This window comes from Talpa europaea, assembly GCF_964194135.1.
Source record: "Talpa europaea genome assembly, chromosome: 4".
Taxonomy (NCBI): Eukaryota; Metazoa; Chordata; class Mammalia; order Eulipotyphla; family Talpidae; genus Talpa; species Talpa europaea.
The window spans coordinates 19,090,428-19,104,571 of record NC_140070.1 but is presented as its reverse complement, the minus strand read 5'-3'; the positions used below and the strand labels follow the sequence as shown (position 1 = coordinate 19,104,571).

Here is a 14,144-nt window from a genome sequence, read left to right as displayed (position 1 = left end):
ATTAAAGAGCAAATATTGTTTCAGTAATAGTTCCAAATTAATGTTATAACTTGAACTTAGTGCAAACTCTATTACTTGTCAAGTATCCTGAGTTTCTTAACTTTGCTTTTTATGAAGAATATTAGGAGCTTATTTTATAATCACAGCGTTGTGGGGTTTTTATTTTTTTTAATATTGTATAAGAATTTTTCCGTAGAGGACACTTTTTCTCTGCAGACAGTAGGAAATCAGAATCAACGTTTTCAAATTGGGAATAGTTACTTTCTTAAACTGATAAAGTTTTCCTTCTGTCTTTTCATCTCGGTGGCTGACCTCCTCCTACGAAGCAGATAGGTCCTTGACTAAAATCTTTTTTTTTCAAAATTACCACAAATTTCTAATTTTTGTTTTTACATTTGACAATGCATCTACTTTTTTTCTTAGTTCTTGGTGTTCTCCTCCACATAATTTCATTAAAAAGAAGCTAAAAGTAGCTAAATTTGTGTTGGGGAAAAGTTAGCTGTCACTGACACAATGAAAACATCATATGGAGAGTGTCCTGCTCTTCAGACAAGAACCATTGAGAGGACAATTTAGTTGTAGGGAAATAAAATGTCTCAGTGAACAGACCAGAGGCTTTTGAAGGCAGATATTTTGGTGATTCAATACCACAGAGCACACTTTTTGTATGGTAAATTATGAGTCTTTAAAACTCTTGTCAGTATTTCAACCGTTCACACAGACTGTCAAGACTTTTGAAAGTGAACAAGATTTATTTTGAAATTATGGTGTTTACTTTTGCTTTGGAATAATTGTTTTAGCTCTTTAGCCAAATTCTGACATATTCCTCTGAATGGGAATAGGAGTGGGGTTTGGATTTTTAGAAAATCCAAATCAAATTTTTATTTCATAATCAAATCCATTTGATTATGAACGATTTTGAGTCTTATAAGAGTTTACCTGGGAGAGAACCAGGATCTGAGCGTTTTCTTCTGGAAATTTAGGGTAGGGTGCAGGAGTCTGAACCCAAGAAAAAGGGCTGGAATCATGAGATTTTACAGAAACAAGATTTGAATTATTATCTGTAAGTGAATAAAACACTTGTTTAAGCAGTGTAGTTAGATGCTGTTTCTACTGCATAAGTGATAACCTAAGTTCACCCTCATTTTTTGTGAAATGAAAGAGAACAAAGCTAAAAAAATTAGGCACCATCAAATATAAATGAAGATTAGAAGTTTATAAAAATTTCAGAGAATTTTGGAGACAAACTATTTGCCTAGGACCAAGAGGATCATAGACCTTGAGAAAGAGAGAAATCTAGACATTGAAGGCCTTGAGGATACTTCAAGAACATAACTTACCCCTATTATAAAATTGTTTGAGGTAGACTCTAAAATGTTTTCATTTTCTTCCTCTTATCTTTTAGATTAGGTTAATAATAAGCTTCTGTGAAGAGCAGACATGCAAGCAGTGAATGTTCTTTTGAATGTCTGAATAAATACTGTATATCTGGACATATATATTTGAGGAGAAGTAGAATGAAGAAATAAGGAAATTATATCAGCCAGAGCTATTGTGGGGCTCTTTAAAGCCTTGGTTATCCTTGGGGCCTCTGGAATGAAATTACTCATGTGGTGTTATGTCTTATAGAAATGTGATTAATAGGACATTGCCAAACCCTTTCACATCTCTATTCTGACAACTCTGGGAGAGATGTCTGCAAGGCTTCTTATTGTCAGAGAGAATAAATCCCCTCTAGGAGTGCACAGATAACTCCCAAACACCTGGGTGCAAGCACATGCACCCAGCTGACAGGACAGCAGGAGAAAAGTGATTAGGATTACAAAGAGGCTTTATTTTTTAATGAGTTGAAAGCAGATAGAAGGGGAGAATGGCTCTAGTTGGTACTCAGGAATATTTGTTGTGAAATGTATTATGCACAGTCTGGTTCCTTATAAGCTCCTCTCATTCCACCCGAAGTCCATAAAGATCAAGAAACAGCCATATGTTAGCATGCACATTATTAAGGAATATAGTTAATATAGCTTCACAAGGTCTTTTGTTCATGGCTTTATTCCCTCAACTCAGCAGAAAATTTGGGTATGATCCTGGGTCCAAAGTATATATCTTCACAAAAGCCATCTAACTTGTAATAGGTAGGTTAGTAATATTGGGGGCCAGACTGTAGAAGCTGATGAAAGAAAGTTCCTGTGATTTACTGATGCATAACACCACCTGGAGACCCTAAATCATGTTACTTAATAATTAATGGCTGAGTGAGAAAGTCACTGAGATGGAAACGAAGAAATCTGGGCAACAGTGACGCTTTACCTCTGGGACCCCGGTGTTCCTTACTTTTTGTGATTAGTGTTGAGAAGCTTTTTTGCATGCATGTTCAGTCCAGCACTGAGAATCATTCATGGGAAAGATTCATTCATGGGAAAATCATTCATGGGAAAGCCATGACTACTTGCATATGTTAAACTATACATAAGATCAAAATGTTAGGAGATTGATAAATGTGTGCATCTTCTTTGAATAAACACATTTCACAGAGTAAAGTAAGTCTACTTGCTCCTTAGTGGTAAAGATAAAGTTGAGACCCTGGTGATTTTCAAAATGTCCAGCAGCCTAGAAAATGCCTAAATTAGTTGCCATTAAATAATTGTTTATGCGTCAAGTATTTACTGAACTGCTCTGTGTCCAGCATGTTAAGAGATTCTTTGCAAGTTTGTAGTCTAAATAAGGGAAATAGCAAGAGAAACAGGTAGGTATGAGATCGTGTGCCCTTGGCTCGAATAAACACCTCTGGAGGAAGTGAGAAGCAGACTGATTTGGTGGGTGTAATTAGGAGGATGAGGCCCCTTGGTAAAATTATTGGTCTGATCTTGAAGATGGCTTGAGAAGAGGTAGGGGATGCTTGTCATATTGGAGCATAATTTAAAGGAGTGATGAGTGTTAGCAGCCAAGAGATAGAGTTAGGTAAATGTATGAGAGAAAGGCTGTACTTGGTGGAGAATCTTAAATACCAGAATAAGGGTTAAAGGAAAATATTTTTACAAATAATGACCTGTTGAGAGTCTACATGTAATCCCTTGGAGTATTTTATATGTACTTAAATGATCTCACCAAATGACCTCATTTTTTTTTTTTTGTAGATTTATTTATTTTTATACAAGAGCTGGGGTATAGGCCAGAGGTGCAGGAGGGTGAGAGGATTCACCAGAGACAGAGCAGGGAGCAGACTAGGCAGAAGGACCGAAATACACTGCTGAGGGGAGCAGCGGGCATGACAGGAGACAGGAGAGGTCTGCCATGCCATGTGGGAATCAAACCCGCGCTGCAGAGGCTGCGGACAGCTTCACAGTGCTGCGCTCATCCCGCTGCACCACTGGGGAACTCCCTCCAAATGACCTTATTTTGGACAGGGCATCTCCATAGTACCCTCTCCTTTTGTTCATAGTATGACAAAGTATTTTTTTAAAAACAACAAAAGAACATTCTTGGGACTGGTTTTATATTCTGAATTGGGGATTCTAAATAGTATGTTTGAATAAAGATGTTTGCGTGTTTTTTTATTTTTCAGTCTGTTTTGTGCTTGGCTATGGTGCCAGAACTGTCTGCACCTCAGTTATTATTTATATTGTTTGTAAGTAGGGTGGTGGGACATTTTCTTTCTCAGAATGTACCAGCAACAGAAATGAGGATCCATTTTCTTTTTCTGACAACACACACTTCTGTTGACACCATAAATTTTGTCATTTTTTTTTTTTTTGCTTGGTAATATCCAGTATCAGTTAGGGGGCATTTGCTTCTTTTGACATTTACTTGTGCAGTTATTCAGGGTAGGAGGGAGACAAGTGCCAGAATGTTAGATTGTAGGAACCTTGACTGCCCCCAGCTCCTGCAAGCAAATGCGTCACAGCTTTGTTTGTGCTGTGTCAAGGACAGAGAAGAAGAGGAGTTGCAGAGACAGTAGGGAGCAGTGTGAGCCTCCTGGGTCTCACTATCAAACCAGTAACCTCAGGAATCTGAAACCACCCTAGTAAACTGTCTTTGTCATCAGTGTTATCAATTTCAACTTTTGAGGAGTGATAGGTAGTTTATAATTGGCAGATAATTTTAAGTGTTACATTTTTAGGCATGTGTGGGCTTTAGAAAGTCAGACCATAAATTTATTCTCTTGTCTGTGTGTTTGGTATTTTCCAAGTTTTGGACACAAAGCAAGTGTTGCTCTTTACCTAAAAAAGCTTTATTGAAGTATAATTGAATTGCACTGAATTGCTCAGACTTAAATAAGTCTTGAATAGCTATACCATGGGCAGCCATCACCAGGGTCAAGCAGTGAATATCTCTGTTGCTCTCCAACATTTCCAGTGCTTTTGTGAATTCCCTCCCTACTTCTCTCTGTTCCCAGCTTCAGGCAACCACTGACTTGCTGTTACTCTCTCTTTGTTTGCATTTCTTAGAATTTTATATAAACGACTCATATCTATACTTTGGTTTTTGGAGTGTAGAAATTGCACTTAGCAGGTTTAATTTGAGACCCATGCATGTGGTAGTGCGTGCCCTTTGTCTTTCCTTTCTTTTGTAATAATACCAGTGTGTAGATATGTCACACTTAGTGTTGTACAGTCTCAGACAGGTGTAGACTCTGTAGTCACTGCTGATGGGCACTTGTGTTCTTAGTGCTTTTGGGGTGTTACAGATAAAGCCACGGTGAACATTTGAGTACAAGTCTTTGTTTGGAAATAAACTTGCATTTCTGTCATTTCTGCATTTCTGAGCTAAGGGTGACTAACTGGAAATTGTCTCAGAGCAATAAACTGGGACAGTTTAGGTCTCAACTCATTTGTTTTCTGTTTCTCAGGGATCTTTGCCTGATTCACGTCTAGTGGTGCGTAAAGTTGTTCATTTATTTTATCTGTTTTGTTGCTGTTGTTGTTGTTTTGTATTGAAGGGTAAGTCTGATTCCCTAGTGAGAAGTGGACTCTCAATTAATGCTTTTTATTTTTTAAAAGCTTTTAACTTTTTTAAACCTTTTAAATTTTAGTGCTGCCATAACTGGGTACCTCACTTACTAAGTACTGTGAATTTTCTGTTTATGAGTGTCCAAAGAGTAAAAATTCATATTAAAAGAAACTTAGCAACATCTAGAGTATGTTTCTCAAGTGTGTGGGAATATAAGTCACTGTACACTTTCATCTGCAGCATCCTTTTGCCATTATTGTAGCTAATGACCAGCACAGTGATTCATAAGTTCTGGCTGGCCCTACTTCCTCAAAATGCCATTCATTATTAGTATACTCCGCTTCTCAGGATTGGAAAGTAGGGCGTGTGTGTGTACAATATTAATTTATATTACTTGTTATAAATGAGTCATGTACTCAGCACAAAATTCAAAAGGTATGAAAGGGTATTCACGGAAAATCTTTACTCCTGTAGAGTTCTACAGACATTCAGTTCTCTTTCTTACGTATTAACTGTATTTTAGTTTCCGTTTTCTTTCTTTCTTTCCTTTTTTAAAGATTTATTTATTTGTTTGTTTGTTTGTTTGTTTGGGTACAGTCAGAAGCACGGGGGGGGGCGGTGAGAGAATTCACCAGAGCGGGGAGCAGTGTGGCAGGAGAGGTCTGCGCACCATGTGGAATGGCCAGGGATCGAACTGGTGCCACAGAGGCTGCAGGCAGCTTCGCAGCTCAGCGCTTAACCGCTGCGCCACTGGAGAGGCCCAGTTTCTGTTTTCTTGATGCGCTGGTGTCCTCAGTGGGCAGACACTTCCCTCTCAGGGCTCACCAGGTCTTAGAGCAAGCAAGCTGGTCAGCTTTTACATGCACACTAACTAATCCAGAGCTTGCACTTAGAACCATCTCCTTTGTCAGCCACAGTGTCTCCTTGTGCCCACCAGGTACCCAGCCACTAGGGACAGCCTGTATGCTCAGACCAGCCAGCCACAGCCTGTGTGTGCTGCTTTGCCTGGTCTCTGGAAACCTCCATGGAGACTGCCCCTGCCTTCTGCTCCTGCTGCCTCTTCACTGACCCTGCCTGCGTGGCCTGGCATAGTGTTCTCCTTCCTTGTGGGGAGTGTGACAAACCCTCCTTTCATCGACAGCTTACCTCTCTATACCTGAATAATAATAAAACTGTAAGATGGTGGAGTTTCACAGATAACCCATTATCTGCTGCCTTCTCCATTTGTTTTTTTCCCATTTTACACATAAACTATATGACTTCAGAGAGGTTAAGGCCATTCAGAGGCCAGAGCTAGAAAAACATCAGTTTTAGAGCAATTTGAAACTAATTTCTGCAACTTCTTTCATGCCTATACAGGCTAGTTGGATGAGTACATCTTAGTTTTTTCTCATTTTTTTACATAGATGATTGCATACTGCACATAGTGACATGCTTCTGGGGTTGTCTCGTTAATAGTAATAGATGCTGTGTTTTAGAAAATGACTTTATTATAGTTATTGATGAATTTGTCACATTATTACAGGAATTATCTGTTCACTTTTTTCTTTCCCTGCTCATTTTGCTGACTTTACACTGTCTAGTCAATGTGTTACTTTTTACATCTTCGCGTCATTATTGCACATCTTCCAGTTTGAGAACAAATGTGCTGAAAATGTTTTCTTTTATGGTTGAAACTAAAATCAACAGAAATGAATGCTAAATAAAAATGGGAGGGCTTCTTGCTTGAGGATATGTGTGCATGTGATTGATGTCTGTGGGCCTGCATGTACATCTTGCATAGGTTTAGGCTCACGACAGCTATTGAATCTATTCCTGTCCACTGGAAATTTCAAAGTGCTTTTTAAATGATTTTGAGACTGTTTCAATTTACTGTTTCTTAGCCTTTCCTGTATCATTTCGGTAGAGTTAAAATTTCATGCACTTTTAGGGGGTGACTGTTACGCTAAATCTCACTTCCTTGTTGGATCTGGAGCATATTGCACTGTTTGAGTGTTTTAAGTTCCGCTGGTTCTCTCTCTTTGGACTTATTTCCATCAGGCTATCTCATGCCTGTTACCTTTGAGAGTTGAGTTTGAAGGAACTAGCCAAAGAGAAGCCAGCAAACCATAACATTCCTCTTTTGCTCTCTTTTGTCTTGTTCTTTGATCTTATTTATACCACTTGCCCATCCTTCTACCCCCTCTTAACCTCACTTTTAGATCAAGCCAGAATGCAACTATCCTCACGAGTCCCAGGGCAGTGACTACTGTGGCTTATTATGTGTATTGCACTCTATATATTGTACTATAAGCAAGAATTCTGAGATGGGTAGAGACTACAAAGCCCGAGAGTCTACTTTCTTTTCCAGTTGTACTTTTCCCGTTTTACATCTAATTATGTGACTTCCAAGAGGTTAAGGCCACCAATAGGGCTCCAGCAAGAAAAACCTGAATATCACAACTGCTGCTGCATACTGCCACCTTCACTCTCTGCTTTTAGGTTTGGGAGGTAAGTGTGGTTTTGGAGCCAGTTTTTCTGTACCTGCTATTTTTTTCTGTATTAAGGAAGTCTTTTATTTTTGTATTTAGAAACCATATAGTGGTTGCTTTTTAGGCTGGTCTTTTTTCTTTTTCTTTTTTTTTTAAATATACTTTTTATTTATGCATTTAAGAAGTGGGGTATAGGCCAGAGATGCGGGGGTGAGAGGACTTACCAGAGACAGAGTAGGAAGCAGAACAGGCGAATTTACTGAAATACACTGCTGAGGGCGACAGGGAGCAAGACAGGAGAGGTCTGCTGTGCCATGTAGGGTAGGTAGCTCCTTGGCCTGGGATTGAACTCCTGCAGCAGTAGCCGGCATTAGCTTGATAGCACTGAGACTTTAACCCCGCTGTCATCAGGGAAGCCTCCAGGCTGGTCTTATTTCTATGATCTCTTCAGACCAATAAACTTAAAGCTTCTAAATAACACTCGATGTTTAAACTTAACTTTTTAAAAAGCATATTACAAGGATCATGTCTGCAAGAGACAAGATAGAAAGTATTTTAGGCTTTGCAAGCCATAAGGTCTCTGTCACAGCGACTCAGTTCTGTTGCTATAGACTGAAAGCAGCTGAGGACAATATGGAAATGAACAAGCATGGCTGTGTTCCAATAAAACTTTATTTATGGGCTTTGAAATTTGAATTTCATATGTACTCTTCATGTGTCAAAATATATTTTTCTTTTGATTTGTTTTTTCAATTTAAGAATGTAAGCTTGTAAGTCACATAAAAACAGTTTGATATTAGTTTCCTGATCCCTGACAGGTATTTACCAGTTGGACAGTTAAATTGTTGATTTTATTCCTGAGAGGATAGACTATATGATATTGCTGAGGTAAAAATGGAAATTTCCCCTCCCCCCACCTTCTTCAAGCAATGGATACTACCAAAAGATGATCTATGTGTTGCTTCTCCAGGTTGTTAAATTTAGTTTTTAAAGAGAGTAGGTAGAATGTTAGTTGTCAAGATTAAAATCTCAGGTAAGAGTTACAAAGGTGCTATTAGACTATTAGATTCTCCTAGTTTGAGAAATAACTATGTCTCAGAAGATAAAATATTCCCCAAGTTTTGAGATTTTCACACTTCTATGTGCTTGTGTTTCCTGTTTAAAAATATTTCAACACTTGAAATTTTAGCTCACACAGTTGGCTATATGTACACTTATCAAATCTGTACCATTTCCTCCGCTTTCTTTTCATTCCCTTATTCTGGGTTGGGAGATTCATGCTCAGATTACTAAATTATAACTTCTTATGCTTTATAGAGGATAACTTTATACAATGGCCTGTTTTTCTTCATTTGCTTACATGAGTATTTAATAATGAATTATGTTCAGTGTAAGAATTGTTATTAATTGCATATAGATTTGATGTTATTTTTGCATATAGACACATGCATACACACATGCAAGTACCCATATGCACTTGTGGTTTGTATGTAGTAATCCCTAAAGCACGGCAAAGTCATAAAATGCTACGATAGTTAAAAAGTAGGTGAATTGGCTACTCACCCATGCTCTAGATACCACATTACAACTTTTTTTCACTCCTAAATCAAAGTAATGGTATTTTATTGTGGCTGGAACGGAGGCCGAACAAAGTGCAATAGGAAATAGTTACAGCTGCAAACAACTTCCAAGGGTTTCCGGTAACATTTGATAGCTGCAAAGGAAGGAAATGAAGGGCCGGTCATTTTACAATGACAGGAATTCAGTGAGAAAAAAGTATACCTATTTGTAGTAGTTTTACCAATATTTGCAAATATTTCAGGAGAAATGCGTAGCTTTTTCTTCTTCCTCCTGCTTATTTTTTATTTGTGTAGTATTACTAAAGTCTGAAAGAAGTCAAACTCTATTCTTCCCTTTTCTGTAAATGGTGAAATAATATGCTTTTTCTCCTGAAATCTGTTAGCCTTGACTCCTTAGAATAATTCTATCAAGGGGTTTTCTTTTTAATATGCTGCTGAATATTTTTTGCTAAAATTACATTTATGATTTTGGATTTAAGTGCCTCAGTGAGATTAGCTTTTTGATATCAACATGTTAACTATAAAATGGGTTTGGTTTCTTCTTTCTCTGTCCCTACTATAGTTGATACTTACAGAGATGCTAAGACAATTCCCAGTAAATTGAATGTGGCTTCTGCCCTTACATTTATGTTTTTAATACTATCAGTTTTCTTCTAGAGACAGCTGTAAGAGAGAATTAAAACCAGAAAAGAAGTCTGGAGAGTTCGGGATGCAAATCCCTGCTCATGCTCTGTGACTGTGTGACTTTAGACTAGTCGTTTGATTAGATTGATTGATTTTTTTGGTGGTATTCTGAAAGTTGGAATTAAATGAGTTCTGAGCTACTTTCCAACCTTGACAGTCTATGAATAGAATTCCACTTCTGGCTCCAGGCCTGATCCTGCCGGCACCAGGACTGCAGTGACAAACAATGGCTGCTCGTATGACTGCAGCTGCCAAAGGAACCCTAGACAGGCTGTCGTGAGCTGCAGGCTTAGAACACCGCCTAAATAAAGAGGCGCGTTTCCACAGTGTCTCTCTGAGCTCATAGTCTAAAGCTCCGAGGGCATGGATGTTGAGTGATAACTAAAGGAAAAGTTGAACATTCGCTCTTGGCCTAGAAAGCAATCTGTATTTTTAGAGTGGAGGTTGGGGATAGGGATGCTCAGCCTCCCTGCCTGTCTTCACAAGTCTGCCCTGCCTTTTCATTGGGGGTGCTCCTTCTGCCTGTTTTTGGGGACCCAGTCTGGCTTGGGTCCTTGAGGGTCAGGGCTATTGAAATGAAAAAAAAAATTAAGGAGCCAGAAGTTTATAATATAGTGCTTAAAGTTCTAAAACACTTTTATTTTTAACTTCTAACCGCTCTTATTTTCCGTATTTTGTACTGTTTTTCCTCCACTTATATTTAAGAGGAGAGAGGTCATTTTGGCTAAAGCAGAAAGGATAGTTTAGGAAATGGAGAATAAGCACAGGCAGATTGACTACAGAGATCATTTTATTGGGTGAATTATTTTTGAAAAAAAATTTTTTGATTGATGTCATTGTACCCACAGACCCAGGCTCCTTGATAAATGAGCTCTTTCAAAAAACAGAAATTGTTTTGCTTGTTTGTTTTCAGAATAGAAGGGTCCTTTTCTATCCTGGCCCTTAGTTGAAACAATTTTCTTATTGAAACTTTGTGTTTTAGAGGCTAAGCTATTCTTTATATTTATTGTTAATAAGTGGAGTTATAAAAGATTTGGCTCTTTTTTATTTCATTATCCTATGATGGCAAAGAAAAAAATGTGAAAAGAATATTTTTGAAGAAACAACTGATTATAATTTGTGGCACATTTTATATGTTAAGAATAAAATAAGATTTAGCTCAGTTGTGGTTCTCAGGCAGAGATGTTCAGGAAGTTCCCCCTGAGGCAGCCTGCTTCCCCCTTCCTTTTGAGGGAAAAAGCATGCAAATAACTTGTATTATTTGAAGCATTTGTCACTTTACTATCAAAATCTCTTTGGGCCTGAGACATTTTTTGCATTTTTAAAATGCCTCTGCTTTTTAATTGCCTTGTGTCTGGAATGGTATCCTATAAAGTCATAAAACATTTCCAGTGACGATAATAAAAAAATATAGAAAATAATATATGTTTATTTTTGGATCATGGAATTGTTTGCCATCCTTTTTTTGTATTTGTTTTGATATCTTAATCAAAAAGTGCATAAATTTTCTAACGCTACTGTAGCAAGTTGCTGTAAACTTGGATGACTTAAACAACAGAATTTTTTTTTCTCACAGTACTGGAGGCCAAAAGTCTGAAATCGAGGTGTAGTTAAGGTCACACTTTCTCTGCAGGCTCCAGCAGAGAATCCTTCCTTGCCTCTTTCAGCTTTTGGTTGCTTCTTGCCTTTTCTTGGCTTCTGGCAGCTTTGAGTTAGCCAGTGTCCACCTCCATCTTCACATGGCATTCTTTTTTGTCTGTGTATTTCAAATCTCTCTACTTTTCTCTTAAAAGGACACTGACTTTTTAAAATTCTTTTGCTGTTTTTACATCTGCTAGGTGCTAACACATTGAACAGTGGGAACTACTGCAACTCCATCATCACTTGGGCAGTGCATTTCTAGAACATATGTTGCTGGAGGTCACAGATGATTGTAAAAGAAGCAAAAGAATTAAAAAGCCAAAGTAGTTAGAAGGATTAGCGGAAAGTAAGTGAAGTAATGGGAAGTGTGAATTAGATCATCAAACTTTTCCCCCTTCCTTGGTTTTTTCCCCTTCCTACTTATTCTCAAGTACTAATAATTGAAAAATGATTCAAAGTAAATTTCCTGCCTGGGGAGGTGAATACATTGTCACATAGTAGTTGTTCTCTAAACCTAGGATCTTTTTTCTATAGTTTTGGTTCCTAGAAAAATTTCTTATTACAGATCACAAGTACTTGTCTCATTGTGGATGCACCTTAATTCTATTGAGAAATTCTTTTTGCTCCTTTGTTCTCCAGCTGCCGTCTAGTTGCATCTGTGTGCTGTTTCAGCCCATCTTGTGCAGAACCAAAACCTTTAGCCCTCCCTGAGTTCTCATTCTCAAGGTGTACTTTAGACTGTCATGCTCCAGGTTTATAGAACACCCAGCTCAACTCCTTGCTAAACAGCCTTGAGTAAGCAACTTAATCTGTCTGAGCCTTTACAAGTATTTATTTAGTATGGTAGAGCTATTAGATTATATATACATATAGATTAAATGAGATAATGTATTTAAAGCTCAGTGCAATACTTTGGCATTTAGTAGGTAACAATTAGAAATGAGGTCATTTGATGTATTAGTTAGCTTTGGTCTTCACAGCAAGCCATCTTAAAACTTGGTGACTTAAAACAGCAGCCATAAGTTAGTTCAGGATTTTGCTGAGCAGTCCTGCCCTGCCAAGGCCTGGTTGATGGCTCATGCGGTGGTGGTCACTTGGCTGGATGGCTTGAGGATGGCTGGTTGGTTGGTTGGTTGGTGTCTGCTGGAATGACAGAGATTACTCAATTACATGTGTCCTTCCTTCTGACTCAGTTCAGAGGTTCTTGGAATACAGAGCCTTTGCTTTCTCCCCTTGTTTTTTGTATGTATCCTTGACTGACTACAGTGTGTTCTTGAATAGCATTCATCTTCTGGCCTTCATCCTTGTTTCTTGAGAAAATAAGATGTGTCTTTTTGCTTTCTCATATATTACTAGTTTACTGGTCAAGATGACATAGTTTTGGAGCACAGCTTTGTGCCCACTATGTGCACAGGCTGTGCGCTCCCTCTACAAGCTCCAGTGCCAGGGCCCTGTTATGTTCCCTTTTCCACTCCTCTGATAACCAGTGTATTTTTCACAAGGCCTGAGAATTATTTTTGTTGTGTATTAGAGTTTTTTTTTGGTTATTTATATTCTGCAAATGAGTGAAACCATTCAGTAACTGTTGAACTTAATTTTATTTATCCTAATCACGTCAAGATCTATCCATTTTATCCCAAAATACACTATTTCACTTTTATTAGTAGCTGAGTAATATTCCATTGAGTATTTATTCCATAATTTTCTTACTCAGTTGTCTAGACACGTATTTTTACCCCAAAATAAGACCGTGTCTTAACCATCTGTACATTCTGAATGTACGGCACAAAATAGTTGTCTGACTATCTCATAAATACAGCGCCAGCTCTGTAGATGAGCTCTCATCACCTCAACTCCATAGTGCTTTCACCTTCATGTGCTGGCTGCTTTGTGACACCCACTGGGTCTCTTAATCTTCAAGAAGTTTGGAGTAGGTTTATGGTATTGATACATGAGAAATGTCAAAATAAAATTTTATTTGAAGCATTATAGTTAATTTAACATTTTAAATGTCCAAAGTGGCATTTGGAAGGCTTTGAATAGTTCAGTTTTTCTAAAATAATGATCATCAGTAGGAAAGCTAGGTTCTTAATTTTGTATACATTTATGGGATAAATTTGTAATTGCTAATTGGTGAAAAGATATTGTACCTGTTACCTAGCCCCCCCCCCCACATTTATAATAGCATTGATGTACAGAATGGGATATTTTTTTATGCCAAGGAAAGGAAGTTTTGGTATTTTCTATTTTTAACTTGATGGTGCTCTGCAGAATAGAATAAAACACAGAGTTACAAAAGGCAATACTTGCATAGGCATTTTTCACCTTTTGCCCACTCTTTTATTTTCTAAGTTGCTTTTCTGGACCTATTAAGTGGTAATGATTAACTGTTGCTAGTTTTCACCCCTTAAGTCACAGTTCAGAGTTTATGGAGAGTTGAAATGCCGTAATGCAGTAAATTAGGCAGTGTGTGTGGCGTGATGGGGCAGAAGAAAACCAAAAAACCTCTCAGCTGGGCCTCAGGAAAAGTAAGTTCTAATCCTGCCTTTGATAATGGCTTAGTGGTGATGTTGGAGTAATTTAATTTCTCTTTTCTCAAGCTCAGTCTTGATAGCAATTGAACTTGATCATCTTAAAGCTTTCTCTCCAATTCTGAAATGTTACACTGTTTGTATTAAGTATGTATGCTGGGATTTTAGTAATATTCATACAAATGTTCAAAATGAAGAAAATGGCTGCACTATCAATGGATATACACACACACTTTGGATTAATTTTCTAAATAGGTGTTTGTCAAGTAGAGGAAAGGGAGAGGATT

The 14,144-nt window shown here is 37.8% G+C and overlaps 1 protein-coding gene across 1 annotated transcript in view; it reads left to right on the top strand.

The window, feature by feature from the left end:
* The window catches only part of FAT1 (FAT atypical cadherin 1), a gene marked incomplete at both ends in the record, with an annotated part of 100,846 nt that overhangs the window by 36,599 nt on the left and 50,103 nt on the right, over positions 1-14,144 (top strand). The gene's annotated exons all lie outside the window — the stretch shown is intronic.